The sequence below is a fragment of the Mytilus galloprovincialis genome, chromosome 11 (assembly GCF_965363235.1).
Source record: "Mytilus galloprovincialis chromosome 11, xbMytGall1.hap1.1, whole genome shotgun sequence".
Lineage (NCBI taxonomy): Eukaryota > Metazoa > Mollusca > Bivalvia > Mytilida > Mytilidae > Mytilus > Mytilus galloprovincialis.
Window position 1 is genome coordinate 23,173,714 of NC_134848.1, and position 7,580 is coordinate 23,181,293.

A 7,580-nucleotide genomic window follows, 5' to 3' on the forward strand; every position below is an offset into this window, starting at 1 on the left:
ATCTTCTAGTGTACAAGGTGTCAATTTTAACATGTGATAGAACATATCATATAATATACATGTATTTGTGTGTAAAATGGCTAATGAACCAATTACTTAATTAGAATTCTAAATTTTGGCCCGTATTGCTTTTGTAAGTCTTTCAATGTCATTATTTAAGTTTATCATAACGCTTGGTTTGTTTCCTGGAATTCTTTCTATGTGGTAAATTTTATTGATGTCTTCCCTACACTGAACTACCAAATATCTTCTGGAATGATCATTACTTATACAAAATTTATCAAGTAAAAACACAACCTGTATTAATGTGTTTATCTTCAGAGTTTAGATTGTCATTACAAGTTTCGTTTTCTTTTTCTGCTTTATCTTCACAAAATACAACAGAAAAATTGACCTTTTTTCAGTCTTTTTAAGAGGTTTAAGTCCAAAAGTTTCAGCAAATGCCAAATTTTGCTCTGAAAAAGTGGTTAGGTAATGTTTTTAACTTATCAATCTTTTTTCCTTCATTTTGAAACTTTTAAATTATTGCATTGTCAATATGTTCCAAACATGATTTATTCCTAATTTTTAAGTATGTGTTTTCATCTTATTATAGTTGTAACCTCATCTTTCAGAATATTATTTTCACATTTCACGATCAAATGTTTAAATGATTCTTTACATTTCTTTTCTAAAATAACCTGTTTGTCATTAAAAGACGAAACTTGAAACTCTAATTTTTGTACATCATGTAACTCATTTTTATAAACTTTAAATCTCCAACCTGTATGGGACTATTCTTGAGCACGCAGATTTTAATATGGCATCTAACCTAACTGAAAACTCAAACAAATAAAAGGTCATTTTCATGTGTACATTTTTCAACATTGATTAAAAAATCATAAGATATGTAACTGTTTCTGTAAAAGTATATAACCCCATTTCAAGCACAGATATTGCTTTGTTGAACCAATGTTGTTTTTTGGCTGCATCTTTCAGTGCTAATTCTAGTCTGTGAGCCATGCAATGTAAGGTAATAAGGGCTGGTTGGTCCTGACGAAGAAGTGTGGTAACCCCAGATTTTGAACCTACCATGACGCTGGCACCATCACATTAAAGTGCAACCAATTTCTTAGAAAAATCATACCATTGAAGTTAAAGGTTTGGGAAACTAGATACTTTAGTCCATTTGTAATTCCTTCTGCATTAACCCTCACCATACTGGCAACAGCAATAAATTGTGTTTTAATTTTACCCAAATTACAAGTGCGAACATACCACATATTTTACTCAGTAACTGAAGAATCAGTGGATCCATCACCGATCACACACAGAAACTTATTGGCAGTAAAAAGTGCTGCAACCTTTTGAAATTCTACCTCAGCAATTGAATTTACAAAGACTTTGGCAGTTTCCTGGTTCCTATATATTTGACCTAAATTTAAACCTTTCATTTCATCAAGTTCATATAACCATAGGTAATCTGACAGTGGCCTATTTTTCATTACAATGTCATGGCAATTTCTGAACATTTTGTCAAGTTTTTCAAGTACATTTTGATTTAATGTTTTAACAATTTTTGCAGCAGAAGAATCCCCTTTTGGTTAAGATTTGGCTACAGATATCAGGACTGCCTTTCATGACTTTTGCTCTTCTTATGTATGTTTAATGTGTCTTTTTTGTAGCTCACAGACCCAACTACTAAATCAATTATTTTATCATTAATTTATTTAACACAAAGTTTACACTTCATTCCCTCGTCTGTACTGTAAATCCAAGGGAATTCCTTCTCCCAATCAATAACTTTAAGGTACTTTCATGCCCTTTTCTTAGAATCATATTCCTTTTGATATTCCTTGTCCAATTTTCTTATGGCGACTTCGGTTTGTTTAACCCCAGGAATATGTTTCCACATTTGTGTTTACTTCAAAACCGGATGTTTATGAATTGTAAACGCAAACCGATATCGGCACGATTTCCGAATTTTAACAACTTGTTCCCGATAAAATTTTGATGACGAGTCTACGGTTGTTTGTGATCAAGGGGTACCAGTGAGAGTGCCGACTTTGATTTGTCAACGGCTAGATGTTACTCGTCATAGAGCACTTTTTTGCCATTCGCCACCTAGGCTACCACAACTGAATAAAAAGGTCGCCCAGGTCAGTTTCTGGTCGCCATTGGCGACTGGGCGACCGTTATGTTTTTCCCCTGTGAAAGTCTAAACATTGTCTTGAAATTTAAAATTATCAATTGGTGACAATATGGAAAACATTGTATAAACACATATACATGTAAGAATCCTATACAGCAACAATGAATGATTTACCATGGTTATAATACATGGTGTGGTTTGTTTAATTATGAATGAACGGTCCACTCTATTAATTTCTAGTCTTTAAACACTATATACAACTGCTTCTGATGTTTTTCTGAGGGTACTTTCTTTACCGCAACCTTGTTATCATAAAAAATGAAAATCTTTTTATTCCCGGACAACACTTTTCACTCGAACTGCAAAATTCAGTTTAGCACCTTGATCGTGGCAGTTAAGTTTGCAATACCACTTACTACTTAAAGGCTCTAAACAAAGTAGAGTGTTGTTGACATCGCATTTTTTCATGACTTCACAATAAGAAAATTCAGAAGTCATTACGTCACAATTAAATTTTAACGGATCATTTACCGATGATCCGAGAACAGATTTTTCACTAGTGATGAGAAATGTTTTTTCTCACACCCGCCAGGAAATGTGAAAATAGCACAAAAAGTAGAGAAATATATATACATGCAACACTTCAAACATGCAAATGTTCTTAAGTGTAATCCCTGTTTTATGTGCTTAGATATATATATGTTGAATGCATAAACATGTGCAACTGTAATTATATCGTCATTACATGTATGGTTTCATATGTGTAATCTCGTGATCTAGGACACAGTAACCAATTCTGATTTTCGTAATGCAATATACAATTTTTAAACCAAAACTTCATTGTTATGAAAGATAATTTAATTTTTAGTAGCTTTGATGTAATATTTTGACTGTCCATTTGTGGGTCCGTATGTTGCCTGTTGTAAGGCAAAATTGCTCTCCCTATCCAATATACCCTAATTTTCTAGTGGCAATCCAAACCTCCCCGACCATTATCACGGATGGCCTCTATTATGACTAGACCTACCGATTGTAATTTTTGTTAACTTGTCCTAAACATTAAATGGTGATTCCAAGGAATCTATTTTGATTTCCTTCATTTAACTCATTGTTTATTTCACCTAGATCTTGATCTAGATTTTGTCAATTTATGTTTTATTTTTTCTGGGTAAGCAACTCCCATTTTGTTTCCAATTTAGTTTTCATTAATTCTTTTTCAAGCGTAGTTTTATAATAAATTTGCTTAATTTTGCATTTCAGGTCTCCATTTTGCCTTTCTGAAATTGTGTTTTTGTTTTTGACTTTGTCCATCATCTGAGTGAACCGATTTTCATTTGCTTGAATGGAATGTGTATCTGCAATTTTAGGAATTAGGGCTAACATACGCATTTTTGAAGATAATAGCTTGTGTTACAGTGTATGAATCTGTCTGGAATTATACCACACAATTTTGGGGGTTTATAGTTTAAAAATCAATTTCACCATTATGGTCTACTTTGTTCTCCTCCACTCTTTGCATTGAACAAGGTATCTCTGTCTCTATTAGCTAGGGATATTCATTCATTTCTAAAATCTGATATTTATCATCTATCTGAGCAATATCTGTAAGAGTGTTATTTCGCAAAATTATTGCATCAACACTGAGAGGGAAATATTGTGTCCGCCCAAAGTTTTCCCGTCTATTCTTTACACAATTCAACTCGGTTCCATCGACTGTCTCTTTCCTGTTATAACTATCTCTTTCCTGTTATAATTAAGTAATGTTTTAATAATTATTTTAATTTGTCGGGTCTGCTTTCTTACCCTGTAACCCCTAAAGATGACTGGGGAATAGGAAAATGGCCACTTGGTCTTATTTTGGTCGGTAGTAAAACGCTTGTCAAAGTGGGGCGTCCGTTTGGCTGTGCTTGTATTTTCTACATTTAAAAATGCCTGTACCAATCATTATAGGTCCAAATAAAATCACAGAGTTTTTTGGGCCCTTTTTAGCTTGTTGTTCGGTGTTGTAATATCTGCGATTATTCCGGGAACGTCACGCACAAACCTTCGGACATTTACTTGTTACGTAACGTCGCTACGGCGATACCAATTGTATATTTTGTAGCCATTATTAAATTACTATCAGAACCATCAAGTCTTGCTTCCGATCTTTCAATGGCGACGAGGATTAAAAACAAAGAAAAAAGCAGTGTTTAGCAGCGTAAATAAAGAGAAAATTTACCGGAACACAGAATTGAAAGAAGATAGTGCTAAAACAAGGAATTAAAAGAAGATACTGATAAAATAGAGATTATGGACCGAGGAGAGCCCCAGCAGATAACGGTAATTACGGAAACTAGAAATTTACGATCACAACCATTTATACAGTCGGATGATCAGATATCTACAGGAAAACATTGGGAAGAATGGATGGAAAGTATAGAGATGGAATTTAGATATTTCAGGATAACAGAACCTGCAGATAAAAAGGATGCATTAATCATTTATGGAGGAAAAGATATAGCAAGATTGGAAAGAAGCCTAAGAGATGAAGAAGGAGAAGATGAGTATAAAGTCTTAAAGAACAAATTGAATAAATATTACTTGCCAAAGAAGAACAAACATCATGCCAGGTATTTATTTTTAAAAATGAAGCCATTTAGAGATGAATACACAGTAACATATGTAACGAGACTGAGAGAAAAGGCACATGCGTGTGAGTTTGAAGCTACATGCGATGAAAGAATATTGGAACATTGCATTCAAACCATAACCAATCAGGATTTGATAAAGAGGGCTATAAGCAAAGGATGGAATTTAGATAAATTTGTGGAAGAAGCAGGACAGATGGAAGACACATGTTTACAGATGAAGGATATGAAAGGAGATCCCAGAGACATCGGTACGTTTTCAGCAAATAAAATTCAAAGCAACAGGTCAAACTATAGGGCACATGATGTTGAAGAAAATTGTGGTTATTGTGGATTTGATCATGGTGAGGGGAACAAATGTCCGGCATATGGTAAACAATGTAGAAATTGTGAAAAATATAATCATTTTGCATCAGTATGCAGAGCTGAAAAGAAAAAAACAACAGTACAGAGCTGGCAATTTTAGACGAGAAGGAAGAAGTGTGAAGAAAACAACAGAAGAAAAAATTGAGACAGATTCGAATACAGATATATCAGATTATGATGAAGATGAAGATTATTTTGGAGAAACGACCAAACATATAATGAAAATAAGAAAGGTAAAGACCGTACAAGGCATAAGAGACATGGACAAAACAGTGACGGTAAGAATAGACGACGTAGATGTGAAGGTGGAACCTGATAGTGGAGCTGATGTAAACGTAATGGATGAAAACCAATTTCTAAAATTTCAGAGTAAAACATATGGTAATCCAGTATTAGAAAAGAGTAAAATCAAGTTGAGCACTCTGCAAAATTCATTACCAATCAAGGGAGAATTTAAAACTATCATAAGAAACAAAACATGTGGCACAGAGACAAAATTCGTTGTTGTAAAAGGAAAAATCAATTCTCCACCATTAATTAGTAAATCAACTTTGATTGAGCTAGGGATGATACAGATAAGAACTGATGGTTCTTTTGTAAAGAAAAACAAATTGAGAATACCAGACAGTGGACCAACTTTCAACTCCGAGAAACATAACCAAGTCACACCAGGACGCCAAATAGCCAATAAAGAAGTTAACTTATTAAGAAAACCCATCAAGAAAACACAGCAAATATCAAAGGTAAAAAAGAAAAATACATATACAGATAAGGAGCAGGAGATTCATAGAAGATATCACTCAAACTTAAATGAGGGGATAAATGAAAGAGACAGACAATGCAAAGAGAAACTCAAAGGGTATGGTGAAAACAGAAACAGGAAAATTAAGAAAATGGGCCCCCCGCAAGACATGCGCGGGAGGGGGCAGTGGACATACAGAATTATGGGCCCCCCGCAAGACAGGCGCGGGAGGGGGCGGATAAAGAGAACTTTGGAAAAGTCAGGAAACCAGGACTAAAACATAAAGCAGAAGAACCAGGAGACCGATACATAGTGAACATTATAGAGACTATTATAATTTATACAAATTGAAAGAAAGTGAACATCTATATTTTATCTTTATTACAAAAACATTAATAGTGAACAATACAGAGACTGTGATAATTTACTTAATGTAATCAAACTTTATTTTACACATTTTAATTTACATTTATAAAGTCATTTTCTAATTCAAAGTTAAGGAGGAATGTAATATCTGCGATTATTCCGGGAACGTCACGCACAAACCTTCGGACATTTACTTGTTACGTAACGTCGCTACGGCGATACCAATTGTATATTTTGTAGCCATTATTAAATTACTATCAGAACCATCAAGTCTTGCTTCCGATCTTTCAGGTGTGAGCCAAGGCTCCGTGTTGAAGGCCGTACATTGACCTTTAATGGTTTACTTTTTAGCTCACCTGGCCTAAAAGGCCATGTGAGCTTTTCTCATCACTTGGCGTCCGTCGTCGTCGTCGTCTGTCGTCGTTAACAATTTTTCAAACATCTTCTCCTCTGAAACTACTGAATGGATTTGAATGAAACTTAACATGATTGTTCCTTAGTATATCCTGCACAAAATGTGCGCTTCGATTTTTGATCCGTCAAAAAACATGGCCGCCGTTACTTAAAATAGAACATTGGGGTCAAATGCAGTTTTTGGCGTATATCTCAAAAACGAAAGCATTTAGAACAAATCTGACATGGAGTAAAAATGTTCATTAGGTCAAGATCTATCAGCCCTGAAATTTTCAGATGAATCAAACAAACCATTGTTGGGTTGCTGCCACTTAATTGGTAATTTTAAGGAAATTTTGCAGTTTTTGGTCATTATCTTGAATATTATTATAGATAAAGATAAACTGTAAACAGCAAAAAAGATCAGCAAAGTAAGATCTACAAATAAGTTAATATGACCAAAATTGTCAATTGACCCCTTAAGGGGTTATTGTCCTTTAATGACAATTTTTCACAATTTGTTCATCATATTTGCTAACTTTAAAAAATCTTCTCCTCTGAAACTACTGAATGGATTTGGTTAAAACTTAGCATGGTTGTTCCTTAGATTATCCTGCACAAAGTGTGTGCTTTGATTTTTGATCCGTCAAAAAACATGGCCGCCGTTACTTAAAATAGAACATAGGGGTCAAATGCAGTTTTTGGCTTATATCTCAAAAACGAAAGCATTAAGAGCAAATCTGACATGGAGTAAAAATGTTCATTAGGTCAATATCTATCAGCCCTGAAATTTTCAGATGAATCAAACATCCAATTGTTGGGTTGCTGCCACTTAATTGGTAATTTTAAGGAAATTTTGCAGTTTTTGGTCATTATCTTGAATATTATTATAGATAAAGATAAACTGTAAACAGCAAATATGATCAGCAAAGTAAGATCTACAAATAAGTCA